Source organism: Astyanax mexicanus, chromosome 8 (assembly GCF_023375975.1).
Source record: "Astyanax mexicanus isolate ESR-SI-001 chromosome 8, AstMex3_surface, whole genome shotgun sequence".
In the NCBI taxonomy this organism is placed as follows: domain Eukaryota; kingdom Metazoa; phylum Chordata; class Actinopteri; order Characiformes; family Acestrorhamphidae; genus Astyanax; species Astyanax mexicanus.
In genome coordinates, this window is record NC_064415.1 from 43399299 (window position 1) to 43422036 (window position 22738).

The window sequence follows — 22738 nt, forward strand, 5'->3', positions numbered from 1 at the left end:
ATTACAGGATGGATTTTTACTGATTTTCATGCAAAAAAAATTAAGATTACAGCACCTTAGAACATGAAGTATAGGCATTCTACAAGACTGGTGTCATTTGCATTCACAAACGTTAATGATATGCATTAAGAAAATAATTTGTGTTAAAAAACACTGCCTGGCCAAAAACATCAATACCTGGATTTAACTAAGCAAATACAGTGAGGAAAATAGGTATTTGAACACCCTTTGACTTTGCAAGTTCTCCCACTTAGAAATCATGGAGGGGTCTGATTTTTTAATCTTTGGTGCATGTCTACTGTGGGAGACAAGATCTAAAAAAAATACATTGGAAATTACAATGTATGATTTTATAATAATTCATTTTAGTGTTACTGCTGCAAATAAGTATTTAAACACCTGCCAATAATCGACGAACTGTTAAGGATCTGTTCGTCTGCCTCTAAAAAGTCCACCTCCACTCTACTTATTGTTCTAAATCAGAAGCACCTGTTTGAGGTCGTTAGCTGCATAAAGACACCTGTCCACGCCACACAATCAGTAAGACTCCAACTACTAACATGGCTAAGACCAAAGAGCTGTCCAAAGACACCAGAGACAAAATTGTAGACCTCCACAAGGCTGAAAAGAGCAATGGGGCAACTGCCAAGCAGCTTGGTGAAAAAAGATCAACTGTGGAAGCAATTATTGGAAAATGGAAGAAGCTAATCTCTCTTGGACTGGGGCTCCATGCAAGATCTCACTTCTCAAATCAAATTGTAGAAAAACAATACTAAAACTCAGGGATAAGTTTAATAGTGAAAGTAAGAGCATTTTACTACACACAATGCGAACAGAACTCAAAAGAGGTGGGACTAAACAGCTGTGTAGTCTTCAGAAACCCACTAATCAGTGAGACTTACTGGAAAAAAACAATGTAAAGTGGTCTGATGAGTCCAGATTTACCCTGTTCCAGGATGATGGAGCATTAGGGTAAGAAGAGAGGCAGCTGAAGTGAAGCCTGTGGGGGTCTGAATATACTGAATATAGACCAGGGTATTCCATCAATGGATTTTTTCTTCCCTGATGGCCAGGCCATATTCCAAGATGACAATGTCAGGATTCATGAGGCTGGAATTGTGAAAGAGCAATTCAGGGAGCATGAAATCATCATTTTCACACATGGATTGTTCACCACAGAGTCCAGACCTTAACTTTATTATCTTTGAGATGTGCTGACTTTGTGCAGTGCTCCAAATCTCCTATTTTCTGTCTGAATCATCAATCAGGTAAGAACATAATGGCTGGAGCACTGCTGTCAAGAGATGCCAGTGTTTAAACTTATCATTTTTCCTTAATACTTGATCATACAGACTGAACATTTTATTAGTTTGTACAGGAATTATAATACATATTGTGCCTTTAAAGCTAGACTCATTGTCATTTAAAGAACTCAAGCAAATAACAGAATTGTTCTTTTTTATCCCAGTTTTCTTCACAGGGATTAAGCCTAGTTGTGGACTACAGTTTCGTACAAATGGAAAATTTCCTTTTAAAATGTTGTATATTCCAAGAATATGCTTAATATCCCTGTCTGGGATACTGAAGGTCTGCTGGCATTTTGGAGATATTCAGGTCCATGCTTACAGTGATGTTTAGCCACCAGTGCTCGTATCTCTCATGCAACATGTTCTGGCCTGTAGGAGAACATGCACTAGGACAGGGGTTCTCAGTTAATGTGCTGGCTAATGTGCTGGGACTTGGGGATGAGGTGGGGTGGGGTGGTGATCACCCAACATTCTGATTTTATTAACGGCCTTGCTGATAAATGTTTAAAAATTCTATATGATAAACCTAATAGAAAACCATCCCAGAAAAATAGAGGTAGTTATTCCAACAAACACTGGATAATCTCTTTTTAATAACCTTGATAGATGAATGATCAGGTGTCCCAATACTTTTACTTAGCATATCTACCCAATATGTGACTCATCAGTATTACACGGTCTCAGGCGTGTTAAATGTGATGTTCTCGCTCTCACACTCTCTCATACTGGTCACTAGAAGTTTAACATGGCACCTCATGGAAAATAACTCTCTGAGGATCTGAAAAAAGGAAGTGTTGCCCTACATAAAGATGGCCTAGGCTACAAGCAGATTCCCAACACCCTGAAACTCAGCTGCAGCACGGTGGCTAAGACCATACTGTGGTTTAACAGGATAGATTCCACTCAGAACTGGCATCGCCATGCCAGCATTGCAACATGATCACAAACCCAAACACACCTCCAAAACGACTGCTGCCTTGCTGAAGAAACTAAAGGTGATGGACTGGCCAAGCTTGTCACCAGACCCAAACCCTATTGAGCATCTGTGGGGCATCCCCAAACAAAAGTTGTAAGAGCGCAAAGTCTCGAATATCCGCAAACTCCATGATGTCGTCATTGTGGAGTGGAAGAGGATTACAGTAGCAACCTGTAAAGCTCTGGTAAACTCCCTATTTTCCTGGTAGTGCTGGAAAATAATGGTGGCCACATAAAATATTAACAATCTGGGCACTATTTGGCCATTTTCACATAGGAGTGTACTCAATTTTCTGCCATCAGTTTAGAAACTATTTTGAGGGCACAGGCATAATAGGATTTCAGCTCTTGCTCATAAATATTTATACATTCAAACATATAGTTTTTGATTGGCTAACAGCACTGGGAAGTAGCGAGACAGACAACAGTTGGAAACATTTTAAAAATGTAGACATTTTTATACTGATAATAGTCTTTGCAATGTCATATGTTACTTTACAACATGTGTAATGCCCTGCTAAGTGCAGTTCAGGCACTGGTCTAGTTGAAACCAACCCCCAGAGTGGATTTTTACTTTCTGGAGCCAGACTACGCACCTCTGCTTACACAAGATAGCTAGCTAGCTTCATAACTATCGTAAACAGAACTGATTTTAACATACACCTACCCATCTTAATTATACTGTGCTGTTGGTGTTCTATAGACAAATTCTAACCATTTGTTCCTTAGCTCTGAATTACTGGATAAAGTATATAACACTGTTGTGTTATTTGCACAAATAATACAGGAACAAACTGTCATGCAAGCCAAGGTGGTCCAGGCCATGAATACTAATTCACGGGTTGACGTAGACATGGTGCTTTTCCTAATCAACTCAGTTTTCTGAATATTTTCTTTTACTAGCTACTGCAGACAATGGAGGTGGAGGAACAATTTCATGTACAGCATCACATACAACTCAGAGAGACCTATTGTATTTCACAAAGATAAAAAAAAGTGGATTTTAGTTTACCTTTAAGATTATTAACAATATGTACATAAATACAATTTTTGCAGCAGTAAAAGAATTGCAGCAATCAAAAAAACAAACAAAAAAACAAACCCAACATCAGTAGGCTCAAACTCCAGTTTCGTACATTTCTACTACTAGACAAATCCAACTTCTACATTATTTCAAATTGGAAGTGTCCAGCACAGTCTTCAGCCGCTTCACTGAGCTGCAGCAGAGCAGTGTGGAAAAATGCCACAAGCAGGAACAGGACGGCGGTGGGGCCTGTGAGAACACGCTTCCCCCGGCATGACTGCACACGTCCTGCTGTCCTCACTTCTGCTTTTCTCTCCCCGACACAATCACTAATTACTCTACACACACCTACAACACATGAACACACAGCCTGCTTCACTCAGATCTCTGGCCAAAACATCTAGAATAAAAAATTAATAGGAAGCTCTGAAGAAAAAAAAAAAAGAAGAAAAAAAAAAATAACCCAAGGATCTCAAGACAAACACAGTAGCTCATAAGAATATTCTTAAAAACAAATAAAGAACCCTCTACTTTACCCTCTACTAAATCAACATCACAGAAAATTGTAGCATAAAATCATTGTGAGGCTCCATTGACAGTAATAAAGAGATAATAAATAGCATCTCTATTATTGTTAGCATGGGCTCGGAACATTAACTGCATTACAAAACACTAGTCAAGCACTTTAAAATAGTGTGTAATGCTGTCTAACATGAGTCATATTCAAGTAATCTTGTAATATTACTCTGGTGTCTCAGTCCACATGATTCTTTCACTTTCAGTGACTGTTCTGTAGCTCTCAGCTTGTCCAGAAATGCATGTGAAAAGCTTGTCCTTTAAGGACAACTCAAAGTAAATTCCTTTGACCAGGATCAATAAATACTCTGCTAATTTTTTCACAGAGTCTTTTCATTATAATAACACACACTCACATGACAAATATCACAGGACATGAGACTAGCATAGTGTCCCATGTCTTTCACTGCACAGACCTGTGGGGTCTCCTGCACTGAATGTGGTTGTGTTTTCTACCAGAGCTGCTCTATGTAGATTTAAAAGATTTTAGCCAGAAGTTGCCGGTTACGATCATCATCACACACTGCTGTCTACTCTGGGAGATAAATGTCTGTTCTACAGTCGCTTGCAAAAATATTCTAACTCCCTTTTCACATTTTGTCACCTTACTACAACTAATATAAATGTTTTTTTTTTTTTTTTGAGATTTGAGATATTGAGAAAAGTAATAGACCCAACACAAATTTGCACGTAATTGTGAAGTGGAATTAAAATGATACATAGTTTTATTATTTTTTAATCAAATAAAAATCTGAAAAGTGAGATGTGCAAAAAATATTTACCTTCCCTGTCCCTGCTAAAGAAAAGCACCATCATGTTTAACAGTGGGGATGGTGAGCAGTGTTACTTTTCTACCACACAAAGTGCTTTGCAGCTTGACATAAGCCATGAGACACATGTGGTAGAAGGAGCTGTGGTCAGATGAGACTAAATATTAACTTTTTGGCCTAAATGCATATGCCACTGCTTATGTCTTTCTTTTAACAATGTTGGTCTTCTTGACACTCTTGTATAAAAGCCAGATTTGTGGAGTGTACAGTGTGTAGTCGTCTTGTGGGCCTGAGCTGTGGATTTCTGTAGCTCCTTCAGAGTGACCATGGGCCTCTTGGCTGCTTCTTGGCTGCTTTTCTGACCAGTGCTCTCCTTGCTCGATCTGTCAGTTTGGGTGGATGGTCATGACCTGGTAGGTTTGCAGGTGTAGAATACATTACAGTACAGTACATTTTTGGATGATAGATTGAACAGTGCCTCTTTGGGATGCTCGAAGTGTGGGATATGTTTTATAACCTAACATTGCTTTAAACTTCTCCACAACCTGTCTGGTGAGTCCCTTGGTCTTTATGATGATGTTTGTTTTCTAGTGTTCTTTAACAAACCACTGAAGCCTTCACAGAACAGCTGTATTTATACTGAGACTAACTTACACACAGTTGAACTCTATTAACTAATTAAATGACTTCTGAAGGCAGTTGATTGCTCTGGATTTTAGTTAGGGGTTCCAGACTAAAGAGGGCTGAATACATTTGCATGATACTTTTGTGATTAAATTTTTGAAATCAATGTTTCATTTTTTGTGCTACTTTGTTTTGTTCTATCACTTAAAATCTCAAATCAACAAGTTTGTGGTTGTAAGGTGACAAAATGTGTATGAATAGTATGAATAAAGTATGAATATTTTTGCAAACCACTGTACACTTGTGTCCACACCCACACTGAAAAAAAATGTAAGAATTCAGAGCAACTATACTTCTTACAGTATATAAAGATTACAGGTCTAAAATCACGCTCTCAATCAGATGTGTAATGTAATTAATCGAATTAACAACATTTTTTTTTTTTACATGACCACATGAAAAATAAGAGGACCACAGAAATCAGATTATGAGCGGAATACTGTGCTCATGTTAAACAAACTGATTTTGTAGCAAGTCATTTAGGAGAATTCCTATTGGTCTATTTACATGAAGATTTGACATGAAATAAAGAACAACTGCAGGATACACATCATGTCAAAAAGTGGTAAAAATTGAGATTTAACTGTAAATGTTTGGTGTGTGAACTGGCTAAAGGGACAGGAAATGGAACATTGTATAAAAGGTTTGTGAAACGTCGCCTCTCGGGTTCGGCTCTGAGCTTTAATAAACTGCGCTGTATTTGCGGGTTTATTAAGCTGCACCCAGACTGCAGCTCATAAAAGAAAGCAGGGTTGTGAAACCACTCTAGCTAAAAACACACAACGTCTTCCGAAACCCAGACTTCTTCCTCTCCAGCCAGACTACTGACTCAAAGCAAAAACTGCTCTGCTGCAGTTACTTCAACAAGTAGTCAGTCCATCAAAATCATGAATCTCACAAAACTCCAACTCTTTCAGTGGACCAACATACTGTATCCTCACAGAGCACACTTCTGACCAGCTGTAGGTCCAACACTTTTCTTCTATTGCAAACAATAATATCAGAATATTATTTTTAAAAAATCTGTACAATAGTAAGTATAATAACAGTATTTTACATTAGTAAAGCAGTATATTATTTACAGTGAAGCCTTACAAGTACAGTTCTGTAAAAAATTAAGAGACCACATCAGTTTCAATTTAAATTAAAATGTTTCTATTTATAGGTTTATGTTTGAGGAAAATCAACATTGTTGTTTTATTCTATAAACTACGAACAACATTTCTCCCACAGTCCAGATAAAATTATTGTCATTTAGAGCATTTATTTGCAGAAAATGAGAAATGGCTGAAATAAAAAAAAATGCAGAGCTTTCAGACCTCAAATAATGCAAAGACGTTTTAAGAGATCAGAAATCCATATTTGGTGGAATAACGCTGTTTTTTTAATCACAGTTTTCATGCATCTTGTCATGTTCACCTCCACCAGTCTTACACACTGCTTTTGAAAAACTTCATGCCATTCCTGGTGCAAAAATGCAAGCAGTTTAACTCCATCTTTTTCAATTTGGTAAAATTAAAGAAACTCATCATTTTTAAGTGCTCTCTTATTTTTTCCAGAGTTGTATGTAAAGTGTCAAGTGTCTTGTAAAGTGTATTCTGCACTTCAGTAGTTTCATACATTTTTGTTACATTACATACATTTTATGTTACATTATTTATTGTGTTATATTACTATTAATTTAAACATTGTGTGATGTGTGTAACTTCGATAAATTACTGATGTTTATAAGATAGATAAAAATGTACAGATCTTTTTGTTTCAATTCAATATTTGGAAATGTTATACTAAGTAAAACATATTTATGTTTTTATATTCCTGAAATTAGTTTCTACTGTTTTTCAGTGCTTTACTATATTGCCAAGAATATCATTATCTCAATTTTCCCTTAATTTGGTTAAACTTTACAGAAAGGCAGAGTTTAAAAGGCTACACAAAACTTCATAAGCCGTCCATGTCAGTCAACTGATAATACCACCCAGTTAACACAGAATGTTCCAGAAACAGTAAAATCTAGTTCCCCAAATCTAAGGGTTGTTTTTGGGGAACCACTCATGTCACGTCAACTTTCTATTTTGGCTAAAAAGGCTGCACTGTTCCCGGAACCTTCAGGGAACCATAAATTCCAATATTCTCTTTCGGTATTATAAGAACTAAAGAGCAATGTCAGCTACAAGTTATCTTTAAAATATGGACGTTATTGGTGGATTCCCCCTATGTTTTGTCTTAAACTGACCAATCAACAATCATATGTGTCCCATCACATCAGAAACCTGTCAATCTTCAACAGAGAGAGACGTGTGTAAATAGCAGCAGTAAAGCAGCAGTAGAAGAGTGCTGATTTGTATAATAAGGAAAATATGGAAAGTACAGGATTAGGCCTGTGTTCTCAACCCATCACACCATACATGAACATGATGTTTATTATTTTTACTCTACTCAATATTGTCCACTGCGAATGTATTTTACCTGAAACGGTCTGACAGGTGAGCAGGCTACACACACATACACATTTTACATTTTTACTGCTGCTGTAGTCTTTCAAACATTTTAATCAAGTGATACACGTGCATCTTTAACTTCTGTTCAAACACAAGATAACCCAAAACCGTGTAAAGCCCAGGAAAAATCGGACTCTGCGCACACAATGTTTTGAGTTAAAATATATGTTCAGTAAGTCAGCTGTTTAACTTATTTGACTTATGCGGACCTTACACCTAACGATTTTCAAGCGATTTCTCAGTCGCAGACAAATTTCCAGAGTCTGGATAAAATCACAAGAGTCTGGTTAGAGTTGAGCTGCAGTCGAGTTCCGATAAAATCCACCGTGTTTAATATTATCGCAAGTCTTACGACTCAATCCTCGCAAATAGTGATGTGAACAATGTTAACAACCAATAGAAGAGCTATGGGAGGAGGCAAGAATATATTTCAAGTGACTGTTTACAAACTATTTAAAAAAGAACACATTTTACAGTTAATATGCCTTATATGGCCGTATATGCATTAATTCTATCTAAAACAAAGGCAAATGTACAGCAGTGAAACTAATTCTTTGCTATACAAGGTTGTGGCAAAAAGGGAGGGAAAAGAAGCTTATAATCAGAGCTGAACACAAAATGTATTCTATTAAAAAATATCAAGAACTAACAGTGTGGCACAAAAATAAACTGTTAATGGGGACAAAAGTTGTGAGTCTCTTATAAATCACAGTATTGATAAACACATTATTTGTAATTTAATATGTAATATGTATTGTATGTAAACTCTACCAGAAGCATGATGGGAAATAATTTCAGAAAGAATCTAGCTGCAGTTAGTTAGTAAGTTAGTGATCCCCAGTCTTTGTAAAATCTTAATCTGTGAGTAAAAAGTCTGTGACTTGTCTTTAGGTGTGAGACAGCCTCAAACAGCCTCAATATACCCCATTATATTAAATGGCATACAAAAAAAATCTTATTAAAATTAACAATAGAACAAATCCTGGGACAATATATAGACCATTAAAAGTCAGTTACTGTGACAGGCCTGTAAACACTTTTTCAAACAGGGAAAAAATAATTAATTGTGATTAACCACAGAAAACTGTTGTGATTAAAAATGATTCACCTTTTTAATTGATTGAAACCACTATTTATTATACAAGGTTATGAATCACAGGAAGTGATACCAAACACCACACACTGTAAGACGTACTGTATGAACAAGACTCTTCCGCACTTCACTCACGCACTTGCAGATCTTGCACACTCCGCATGCCACACGATCATAACCCATTACACACATACTGGTATTATGGTATGTATCACATGCATTAATCTAGAGCCCATTAATCTAGTCTTTAACTGTTCACACACACGATACATCTAATCTATAGAGTTAGAAATACTTTGTATATTCTGTTTACATACAGGCAAAATACTGCTGATTGTGTTTATTCATATTTATATTCTGTACACAAAGTTAAATTCCTACCATGCAAGTAGGTGTGGAAAATATGGAAACAATACGGAATATGGCAGAAAACTATGAGAATCACGATATATTGTCCACGGTAATGATAGTGCCATTATACACTGATCTTGTGATACTTAATAAATCACAAGACAATTCTCTACAATAATTCATGCAATCTGTGTTACTGAAAAGGATAAAATACTTCTTAAAAAGCCAACACCAGGAATTATTGGTGCTAGCGCTGTAACTAATGATTATTTTGGTGGTCGACTTATCTGCTTCTTATTTTTCCGATTGGTCAATGATTATTTCTGCCATGTCCTCCATCTCTAAAAACATCAGAAACAGCTGATCATGAGATTTAAAAGGTATTTAAATGTCTAGGTGCTGTTTAAACATGGAAAGTATTGATTTTTTAGTGAGTAAATATGTAATCTGTTGTGTTTGTGCATTTCTGGAGACAAACTGAGTGTAATCTGTGTGAGTCAAACATTTACCCATCTTGTATTTGTCTTCTGTCCCCAGCACTTTGTGTAATGCAGAACTATTACAAATAATGATTAGTTAAAAATGATATTTGTAGTTGACAATTTTAGAAAAATCCACATTTTCTATTTTATCAACTAATCGTTGCAGCCCTAATCGATGTCAAATTCTGTGAAACTGGTAACCAATATTCTTCACCGCAGGTTTACACTATTTATTTGATTAGCGCCACCACGTGGAGTAATGAAGCAGTAACTCAAATTAGTACGTCAAATTAGGGCATGCCACGTATAGATAATGTATTGCTTACAAAAACAATACAATATATTGTATGCAGTCATTTTGCACACATCATTCAAGAGGAATTAAAATAGTTTTACTGCATTTAAAAGTCAAAAGACTGATACATGCAGCTACTAGAGGTACTGTCACTTTGACCTAGGGATCGATGGTTCCAATCTTAGCTCATGCTGCTCGTCATCAGCAGTCAGAGAAAGCTCAAGCAGAAGCCTTTGTTTCTCAGGGGTTGTTTGTGGGTTGATAGCATTTCCTCCTCACATCAGTCCTAGTGTGAGGTTGGTCCATTTAAGTCAGCTGGTTAGCTTGGTTATCTTTCCTTATCTGCAGTTTTTAAAAACAGCAGTGTAATTTTCTTTGTACTTATGTTTTATTTAAAATTATAATACTTAAATATATATTAGGGGTGTGACAAAATATCGATATTGGGATATATCTATAAGTTCTGTGAACGATACATTACATGGCTAAAAATATCTATTTGATTTTTTTGCATTATTATATTTTCATTTTAACATATTTTTTCCGCAAGTTAACGTTAAACAGTTTGAAGAGATTTTAGTGTAGCGTTGTATAGGGGTGGGCGATATGGCTCTAAAATAATATCATGATATATATATAATTTAACATTATATATTATATTATATAATATAACAATATAATTTAGCGATATAGGAAAACAGAAAAATAATTAATTAATTTCAGGAATATAGTATAAGAGTATAACAGCATAATCATAATGTGGCAAAAATAAATAATACGGCATAAAATAATACAATGCAGCAAAAAATATTGCAGAATATTTAGTGCATGCATATAAACTGCAAACTAAAACAATTAAACAATACATTCACTTAAAGCTTCACAGTAAATAACAGACTACTTTTAAGACAGAACATCTCCATCATCACGATATGGATTTTTAATACCATGATATTTCTGTGTCACGATATATTGTATACGATATAATATTGCCCACCCCTAGCGTTGTATAAACTTTTCTAGTTTATGGCAGTTTATGGCTATTTTACAATTTTAGAATAAAACCACACTTAAATGAGTTGCAATCAGAATATATGTTATCGTGGACAATGTATCATGTCATGTTTAGGGTATCATTTTAAAATTTCCTATACAATACGGTACCTCGAATTTGATACAGATACCACAACACTTTTTTCTTAATTGCAACCAAAAAATACAAAAAGTGATAATTATTCTCACATAATGGATTTATTTAACAGCCAACATGAGTAATTTAATTCTCAGACATTTCAGCACAGCGGTGGTGTGTGAACAGTTAGCATTTCTGTGCACGCTCTCTGCTTGTGTACACCAGGATGATGTGGCAGTTGTTAAGGGTGTGTTTAAAAAAATCTTCATTTGAATGATCAGATATCGATTCATATGACCCAAATTGATCTTTAGAAATAGCCCATTTTCCCATTTATCTCACGAGATCATCATTGCGAGCACTTTGCTGGAGCAAAGGAGTCGGCACGGTGAGGAGTTTCAGTAAATTTGTAAGTAATTTTCTTCTGTATTTCCACTCAATGCTGCCTGTTTAACAAACTAGTAAATTTATGTTAAAAAAAATGTTTATAGTGGTTTTCCAGTGTTGTTTTCACCTGTACTTTATTTAAAGTAAGACCTGACCGGGTTTCTGAACCTTATACACAAATCAGCGACAATACCCACCCCTAGCGGCTGTTTTTACTGCGCTGGGCACGCTCTCAGGGTTTGGAGTATCTATGCGTGTTTTATGCAAAGTATCAAAAACAGGCAATTTTTTTTTTTTGACTCTGTAGTACTGAGACATTTAAGTCGGTGCCTTTTTGGTATCGAATTTCAATACCCAGCACTAATCATGCCATAAGAAGCCCTGGGAATTCAACTCCAAAATTATATTATTAAAGTTTGGACCCACCTTAAATTCAGTGTTTTTCAATATTTTTAATACTAAAGTCATCCAAACTATGAAGAAAAAAACATATGGAATTATTAAGTAACCACAAAAGTGTTAAACTAAACAAGAATATGTTTTGTTTTTAAGATTCTTTAAAGTAGCATCTTTTGATTAGATGACAGTTTTGCACATCTTGGCTAGATTTCTCAGTCACCTTCATGAGGTAGAGTCACCTTGAATGACTTTCAGTTAACAGTTGTGCTGAACTCGTCCTCTTAAAGTGTTTGAGAGCATCAGTTGTTAAGTTGTGAAGAGGTATAGTTGGTACACAGTAAACTGCCCTATTTAAATAATGTTCTAATTCTGATACGGCAAGAAACAGTCAACTGAGTAAGAAAAAAATTACTTTAAGAATGAAGATCAGTGACGCCAAAATAAATGAAAGGACTTTGAAAGTATCCTCAAGTTTTATCATAAAGACCATCAAAACATTATGATGAAACTGGCACCCATCGGGACTGCCTGAGGAAAGGAAGTCTGGATGACCTCAGTACTTTTTTTTGTATGAAGAAAAAAAACATTGAATGAGAAAGTGTCTTGGTCTTAAAATGACAAGATCATGTATTGCAATTGACAATATATCATCCAAGCACAAAGAGTTATCATGACAGGCCTACATGCAATAGTATTAATGTTCATCCATGAAGACAATCCATATAATATTAACGTTCAATATGTTTTCTTTCTGTACTTTTCTGTACTTACTATCCAAAAACTATTTCAGAGTCTGTGTTTTTGTTATGAGAGGAAACGTTTAAGAATAAATCATTAAATAAATAAATTGTGTATGTGTATTACAGCACATACTAAGCGGACTTCTGTAGGCATTCATTTCACACACGTCTTCAGGATATGTTGGGTGCTAGGCCAGAAACCCTACTTCACAGCAATGAAAACACACACAGCTCACACTTTCTGCTGTAAAACAAGTACCAACCCATCACAGACTTCACCCAACATCTCAGACGCCGCCTCGTAAAAACAGTGTTCCTCACTTTCCCACTAATAAATCTCCTGCTGGGGCTGTGCAAACATAAAACACATGAAGATACACTATTTATATTCTCACATTCTCATACAGTCACCAAAAGAGACCTAACCTGTAGAGAAATTAACTCCAAAAGACCAAGACGACCTTTATTTCTTCAGCAGTTTGTGATTCAGTAGCTCTTCTGTGCAGTTAGACGAGCGGGGCTGGCCTTTGCTCCTCATTTGCACCAATAAGTGCTGGGCATCCATAACCCTGTCACTGTTTCTTTAGATACACTTCTTTTGAGAATGCTTGGCAGCAACTACTGGAGCTGCAGTGATTAGTTGACACAATCGATAATGTCTATTATGATACTATATAATCTGTCGACTCCAAAGATCAGTGTTGACTATTCATTCGTACACTACACAAGGTATACAGGAATGCAATGGAGGAGGTCCAGCGGACTTCCTCAGTTAACACAGATACATTTGCTTAAGTTAAGAAGTTTCATTTTCAAGTTTCATCTGAATGAATATGTCCAAAAGACTAGCTTCCAGAAGCCAAAAACATAACTCCCCACAGTCTAAATTGTAAAATTAAGGGCACAACAAATATACCATGTGGTATATTTACGTGATTTTACCAATGTACAAAAAATGTGTTTATTTAACGAGGAACAGTATGTTGTTGGAGGCATTCACAGATGGATTTATTCCATTTCTTCATGTTGAATGGTACATACTGAGTGCTACTTCTGCTCCCCTTTATTAATTAATAATTAATTAACTATTAATTTAAGCTAAAGAAGTATACATATGTATTAAATTAATGATTTAAGGGGATTATTAAAAGGATCTTCATTTGATAAAGAGATTTACTGGAATCAGACAATTTAAGCTACAATTTGCACTTTTATTTATAGTTGTAAAATATGTGCCCTTAAAATTTTAGTTATATATTTTTTTTGCTGTCTTTTGTAATTTATTACTTTTCAATATACAAAAAGTATATATATATTTTTGTTCCATTTATATTCTTTTTTTGCTATTTGATAAAAAGAATTTGAACAGCACCCTAGTCACAATAAGGTGATATTGACAGGTGTGCAGGCTTAAGCAGGTAAGGTAAAACATGCATTGGAACAGGAGCTGTGCTCACAGCATGCAGTGATTAAGAGGAGAGCAAAAAAAAGTTGTTGACTAATTAACTAATTGTCAGATTAGTTGACTATAACAGAAGCCCTAGATACTACTGACCACTGCTGAGTGATAACAACCCACAAGACCTGCCTGATATTCTGACCCAATCGTCTACCCATCACAATCTGGTTCTTATCAGAGACCCTGTTTACACCTGGTCACTTCATGCAACTAGAATCTGGATTGTATCCTAATAAGACTGCATTACACTAGGTAGCAAAAGTGTGTGCGGTTATTTGGACTACAATCTGATTGCTGTGTGGAAGAGAATACGCAAATCCTCACACGCTCTTTACACAGCAGCCACTTGTTAGTCCGTTAAGCTTCTTCCTGTGCTGTACTACGAATGGTTGCTGAGTTGAAAACTGTAGTTTTACAGGCCTTATAGGAATGCTACAGCTTCAGCATATTATACTGAAAAAAAAATAATAATTTGAATGCATCTCGGTGAGACAGATGTGTTTTCACTGCTATAAAGTGTCTCAAATGACTGTTTACACCTGCATTTGAAGGTATCTTGTCCTCTTCCAGATACAAGATCAGGGTATCCAGATTAGGGCAGCACAATATATTATTTCTGCAACAAGATCACAATTCACACATGTAATAGTCAGATTGCAGGACGTGCAATTTTCTGTGCAATGTCAAATTACATTTTTAAAAACCTTTTTGCTTTTTTGCTTAATACAAAGGAGCAGTTTCTCAAACATGGATTAAGCCTTATCTTGGACTACACAGCATTTCAAATGGAGATATGCTCCATTTAATTCTGATTCTCAAAACAGCTCAGATGTAAACAGGGTCAAAGTGGCTCAGATTCTTATGCTTTACCATGATCATTGCCTACCGTTGCTTACTGTTCACACTCATGTAGAGCTAGTGTGAGAGCCAAGCCATGCACTGACAGTCATTCTATGAAGAAGCGCACGCATTGTCTTATGTGGTGACATCTTATCAGCAGCTGCCATCTGACAGCAATCAAACACTAAGAGGTGGCAGACAGAGATAAAGTGAAGCGCCAACCCTCCAGGCGGAAAATATAGATATATTCAGATATAGACGATATTCTCATCAACTGTTCTTTTTTTTTACATAGAGAGCATGAATATAAAGCCATTGTCACAAGAACCTTGTGTTGAAAAAAAAAAAAAAAAAAAAGCAACATTTCGGAGCACTGCTATTGGTCCATTCATATATATACTGTCAAAATCACTACGTCATCACCTTGAACTGGCAACAAAAAGTGACAATATAACAATTACAAAACCATTCCATTCAGCTGTCTGATTTAAGAATACACTACTGCAACAAAATGAAAATTAAATTTTACTACTGCATTTGACATGATATGGCACACCCCTAACTAAGATATTAAAAATATCTCCATATAGCCAGTATCAAAGTAAAATAAATGATACTGGACAGATATAATCTGTCTCTAATAGATATATAATGGGAAATGAGAACAGTGTGAATTTATGTTTTGCTAAAAACAGTAGTACCCTGATGTGATAATTAGGGGTGGGTGATATGGGACGATATTTCAGGGTATAATATCGTTCACAATATTCAAAAATGTTGGTGATATTATTGATACGATATGGCACACCCTAGTTATTACTGATTCTTTCTGTAAACAGTGTATATAAAAATTTGACAGCACAAAGAAAGAGAAACACAGTCACTAAAATACAGTAAAAAAATAAATGAACAGCATTTTAAAATATGTAAAAACCTTCAAATTAACTACAAAAAATATTAACTATTAGTCCCCTAACCTACTAGTATTAATTTTAAAGTTAAAGTTTTAACATTAAAAATTAATTTGAACAGGGTTTTGTATATGCTCTTGTTATAATAATTATCATAATCCTTATTTCACAAGCATAAACTTGACAATATTATCATTTATTAATTATTTTTGTAACAATGTATTGCCCCAACAAAACAGTTATCATCAGACCAAATCTAAACATGGCTACAATATTCAGACCCAGGTTTCCTCTGCAAGTCCACTGTTGGTCAAATATGTATGACACAGAGCTGCACAATATATCGTTCTAGCATCAATATTGGAATACACACGTGCAGGATGTGCAATGTCAATATACATTTTTATTTATTTTTTCTGCTTAATAAAAAGAATAACAATAGGTACCAGAGTATGTATTATATTTACCTAACACCATTTATTATACTCCTAACATTGATGCACAGATTGCACTAATAATGTGATATGTTGGATCATTAACTTCAGGCAAAAGTTGGATACACTGCTGAACAACAAAACATCACCCTCACACGGTAAATTTTGTACATTTTAACGTACATCCCTAATATGACATAACAGCAGACAAGTGCATTGGGCCCAACACCAAGCTCAAGCACTTACTCAATAAAATCAACACATTTATGCTCTATGTCCACATTTGACATTTGTAGATCAACATCCAATCTGTAAGCTTGCTTAAGCACACACCTAGTCATTCCAAACCAATAAATGTGTAGTGCACCTAGAGGTTTTCCCTTAAGTATAAATCTTAAGAAAAGATTTTCCCTTTCCTGAGACAATGACTTAAATGTGTTGCATAAAATCTCTCAGACGGTTCACTTAACTAAGGGAAACAAATTTACAAACTTACGGCAGTAACTCTGATTTTACTGCAACTGTAACCATGATACCGACTAATCTACCAAAATAACTGTTTACTGTTAGAGAGCCAATGATGCTAATTAGATTTTGTTGATAGATTTATCGGGTTTTGAGAACCGCATTATAATGGATTATGTATTAAAAAGTGAGTAGAAAGAATCTAAAAAAAAAAAAAAAACCTGAACAAGCATATGAAAACAGTGATATCTCTGATATATTTTTCATTTTTCAACTGAAATGAACATATGAACATATGAACATATGAAATGAACATACCTGAACACTCCTGCTTGATGAACTAATAACTGTAGGCTAGGGGTGGGCAATATTATATTGTATACAATATATCGTGACACAGAAATATCATGATATTAAAAATCCATCTTGTGATACAGGGCTGTTCTGTCTTAAAAGTAGTCTGTTATTTACTGTAAAGCTTTAGGTGTATTTATTGTATAATTGTTTTAGTTTGTAGTTTATATGCATGCACTAAATATTCTGCAATATTTTTTGCAGCATTATATTATTTTATGCTATATTTATATATATTTTGCCACATAATGATTATGCTGCTATACTCTTATACTATATTCCTGAAATTAATTATTATTTAATTATATATATATTTTTCTGTTTTCCTATATCGCCAAGTATATCATTATCGCAAAAATACCATGAAATATCGTGATATTATTTTAGAGCCATATCGCCCACCCCTACTGTAGGCTGTATAAGTTAGCTCATTCATCTAAAAAACTCATTCAAATATATAAGTAATTGGTTTTTAGGGAGTTAAAGGGAGATTATATATTTCTAAATGACTGTTTACAGGAGTTAATGAAACACTTAAGATATTACTTAAGGGAACCTTAATACTTAAAAATGAGATATACCTTTAATTGTGTGGAATTTTAACACTTCAGACAGATCAGAACAAGCCATGCGTTATTATTTCTCCTTATCAAATGACTTTGTTGCGTTCAGTGCTGTTTTAATGCAGCAGACCAGAGCAATGATAGAAACCCTAATAATAAAATATAAAGCACAGGACTACAGGATTAATTATAGCGATAGGAGTCTGCTTTTTTTAGCTAGACAATTCATAAACAGAACACAGAACAGCTTCAGCAGTTAGCTAGATTAATTGAGTTTCACAAGTAATACACACCGTTTGCTTTGCTGCAAAATAAAGACTAAAAATAAGGGAACTTGCTGGTGTCAGAAATGCTCTAAGTTCGCTCTATTTTGTATAAACAAAATCAGGAAGTGGCATGGTCTGCCTTCACACACACACACACACACACATACACACACACACAGAAAGAGAGAGGAAGTTTGAACCCATTTTTGAATTATTGCTTAGCTAACTACGTTAACTATTGTGTTTCTGAGAGCATACTGGAGCCAGCTGTATGAACATTATGTTTTCACATTAAGAGCTATATTTATTATTATTTAATTGTATCTGTTTTAATGTAACTTATCTACATTGACTCTGTGCTTAACCAGAAGCATTCATATCAGCTTGATATTAATTCGACAGGGGGAAGAAGGCGGGTAAGAAGGCGGGTAACTTAATTTAACAGCATTAGAGTTAGCAAACCCAGGCTATAATTTAACCTGAAGCACTAGAAACTTATTTTTTAATGTAATTAAAAAGTAAATAAGAGTGATAAAATGAAAAGTTCTGCACTTGTTGGCGTTTTTAACTATTTAAATCGGGTAACTACTTCTATAAACTGTAAATAAACTAATACATAAGCTAGGTGGGCTAGTAATTAACCGCTGCATGTAACGTTAAATAAATAAAGCTAAGCTAGCTTAACTGGTTACCTAGGTTACCTAACTAGCTAGTGTAGCTAATTTAGCGCTAGCTAACCCAGCTAACTAACTAAATACCTACCTATCCTCTCCTCTCCTCACCTGAGAGCACTCTCTATCACACTTTATCACTCTTTCTCCTGCTTTTTAGTATACACAGAGCCTCCTCCTCTCGTACCCCCTCCCCGCTCACCTGACTCTAACCCGGAGAAAGCCCTGAGCCCGATTTAATCACACTCACCCCAAACACAGCCGGTAATCGAGTCCACAGGCGAGGTCAGGTCGCTACGGTAAACCAGCTATAAAACACCAGCAGCTGCAGCAGTGGCGGCTCGGCTCGGCTCGGTTCAGCTCAGCGGCTCATTGTGCAGCGCAGCCGTGTGTCTCCATTTTCCGGGTTGTCGGATGAGAAGCGCAGCGCTGCCGCTCGTGTCAGTCTCTCACACACACAAACACACACTCCTAACTATAAAAGGCATTGATTTAGAGAGGGGAAGTGAAGAGAATTAGCATACGCAGCTCCCTCCACCAGCAGCAGCAGCGCGCCGAAAACAGTCTGATTCACTTCTCTGAGTCGACTCTTTTGAACCGCCAACAGGTTTCAACAGGTTCAACGATTGACATACGATTACATACAGCTCTGAAAAGATTATTAGACCACTTCAGTTTCTGAATCAGTTTCTCTATTTTTGCTATTTATAGATATATGTTTGAATAAAATGAACATTGTTGTTTTATTCTATAAACCACATACAACATTTCTCCCAAATTCCAAATAAAAATAGTAATTTAGAGAATTTATTTGCAGAAAATGAGAAATGGTCAAATTAACGAAAAATACCTCAAATAATGCAAAGAAAACAAGTTCATATCGTTGCTGCCCAATGAAAAACAGGTATCTCCATTTTTGTTGATTTTTAGTTTACTACATAATTTGAACCCCCAAACTGTCCCTTACACTGTGCCACACTTTATGAACAGACCAAAATAAATACTTTAAAATGACCTGAAATAAACAATTTTACATTGACTTCCATTGAAAGTTTAGAATGTTTTTTCTCTCTCCTGTAAAGTGGCTGTTTTGGAGATACTTGTTTTTCATTGGCTAGAGACAATGTTCATTCTGAAACAACAACAGCAATACTAAGAGTTCAGAATCAATATTTGGTAGAATAACCAAGTTTTTATTTATTTTTTTTATATCACAGCTTTCATGTGTCTTGGCATGTTGTCCTCCACCAGTCTTACATTCTGCTTTTGGGTGACCTTATGCCACTCCTGGCACAAAAATCCAAGCAGTTCAGTTTGGTTTGATGGCTTGTGACCATCTATCTTCCTCTTGATTATATTCCAGAGGTTTTCAATTGGGTTTGAATGACACTGTCTTGATTTGATGGTTCTTCATCCACACCTTAATTGATCTAACTGTGTGAAATTGAGCATTGTCCTGCTGGGGAAGTTGGGTTGGGGAACATTGCCAGAGCAGAAGAAGGCAAGTTTTCTTCCAGGATAATCTTGAATGCAGCTTGATTCATGCATCATTCACAAAGACCAAACTGCCCAATTCCAGCCTTGCAGACGCATCTTCAGATCATCACCGATCCTCCACCAAATTTAACAGTGGGTGCAAGACATTTAGGCTTGTACACCTCTGCAGGTCTCCTTCTAACCATTTGATGAGCAGGTGTTGAGCAAAGCAGTAAATTGAACTCATCTGAGAAGATGATCTTACTCCAGTCCTCTATGGTCCAATTCTTATGATCTTTTGCAAACTTCAGTCTGGATCTTGTTTGCTTCTCTTTGAAGGTTTTTTTTTAGCAAGTACTGCCTTTAAGAGATTGTTTTGAACTGTTCTTTTAATGCACTTCACCCCAGCTGCCATTTGCCATTCTTTTTATTGGTCTCTTGATGTCATCCTGTGGTTATCTGAATGACATTCAAATAAGTTGACGGTCAATCTTCAGACCTGAACCCCATTGAAAAAACTCTGAATGTAATCATTTAACATGTAACTTGGTCACAAGCCATCAAACAAATCTGAACTGCTTGAACTTTTGTTCTAGGAATGGAATAAGGTCACCCAAAATCAGTGTGAAAAACTTGTGGAGAGCATGCCAAGATGCATGAAAGCTGTGATTAAAAATGAGGATAATTCCACCAAATATTTTTGGATCTTTTTAAACATTATTTTGACTATTTCTCATTTTCTGCAAAATAATGCTTTAAATGACAATTTTTTTTTTGTAACTTGGGAGAAATGTTGTCAGTGGTTTGTAGAATGAAACCACAATTTTCATTTTACTCAAACATATACCTATAAATAGTTAAATCAGAGAAACTGATCATTTTGAAGTGGTCTCATTTCTTTCCAGAGCTGTATATATTATTTTCTAATACATTCATTAAATTATTATATATTTACACAGAGACTTAGTTTAGACACAATGTCTTAACCGTTTATTAATGTAAAAGTTTTAATGAGACATTTTACATTCCATATCACTAGTTCTGACCTGACTTCTAGAACAAAATGTTAGCTAAAATATAAGTAATGAAATTGTTAAACATTAAAATATTTACAGTGAATTTATCTGATTAAATTTAGAATTTGATATCAATATGGGATACAAATCTTATGGGATAAAACTTGTAGAGATGCTACAAAAAAAAAAATTCAGACCAGAGAATCAACTTACAGGGTTCATTAATCAAAAGATGAACCAGATTCAAAATAACTGATTTGTAATAGAGCTGGACATCGCTACCAAACATCACTACTGGGACAATTTGTGCTGAACCTTGGAGATGCAAATCTTTTGATTCTTTTGTTGCTCAGGATTAATTAATCAACTTCATTCATGTTAATTAATTTTATTTTAAATTAGCCTTAGTTTGGACGCAGTACCCAGTATCTTTAATTTAAATTTAAAATTGTTATAAAATTGTTAATTTATATTAAAAAATAATTGTGTACAGTTTGAGTTGGATTAATGCAGATTTATTAATTTAGTATATGTCTGAAGCAATTAATTAAAATATTGTATACTGAAGACTTGTCCAAGAGCTGGACATCACTACCAAACAATTGCTGGAGAGATTAGCGTGTTTACTGAAGCATTTACTCATAAGTGGATATATGACTATTTTTAACTGTCAATCTGCTTTAATGAATCGATTTCATGCACATAAGCTTCTCTTCATTCACTTTATTTTTACAGTAAGCCTCATAAACACAAATAAATAAACACATTAACCAAAACGTGAGGTTCATTTAAAAAAATTAAACAATTCAAAACAACTGATTCGCTCAAGAGTCTGGCATTGCTACCAAACACCTGCTGGAGGATTTTGTTCTTTACTGAAACACTGATTCTTAAAGTGAGATATGACACATTTGAACCGATGATCAGATTTAATGATCCGATTTCATTCAAGTGAACTTCTTTTATTTGCAGTGAGCCCTAGTTTAGATACAAAGCCTAATGTCTATATTTATACTGGAATCAGACTACCTTTAGATTTGGAAAAGGACTAATGGATATTAAATAATTACTGTTATTGTACCATTTGTTGTTATGTTTGAGTTTTAATGCATATCATCGAGGTCTAATGAAAAACATGTATGTCCAAAACAGCAATTTAAAAGGAAAGAGATAGAAAACTCTAAAACTTCTTAAATTTCAATGGAAGGTCAGGTCACTTTGGAGAATTTCTATTGATACATTCATCAAGATATATTCAGATAGTATAAGAGACTGTGTGTGTGTTTAAATTATATAGTAAACTATAAATATGAAATGGAAATAATTGTTTTTCATTGGAGAGCGATGATATATGTGGTTTATATATTTAAAGCAAATAATAAAAACATTGCATTTATGACACAAAAACACCAATTCAGACTCATGAATCAGCTCACGATTCAAAAGAACTAATTTACTCAAGAGACTCAGTCCGGTGAGAGGCGCTACCAAACTGTTGCTGGTAAGTTTTGTTTGTATACTGAACCCGTGAGTCTTAAATGGAGAATAGAGACAAGCACACAAACAG

At 35.2% G+C, this 22738-nt stretch overlaps 1 protein-coding gene across 2 annotated transcripts in view; it reads right to left on the minus strand.

Annotated features, from left to right (window-relative positions):
* Positions 1-19244, minus strand: part of fam49ba (family with sequence similarity 49 member Ba) — a 65187-nt gene extending 45943 nt beyond the window's left edge. Inside the window, exon 1 of one of the 2 annotated variants that reach the window (XM_022678007.2) lies at positions 18930-19239. The gene's annotated coding sequence lies outside the window, so the exon portion shown is untranslated. Of the gene's footprint in view, positions 1-18929 lie in introns of both variants that reach the window. The other variant, XM_022678006.2, reaches the window with a different exon arrangement.
* Between the last annotated feature and the right edge of the window lie 3494 nt (positions 19245-22738).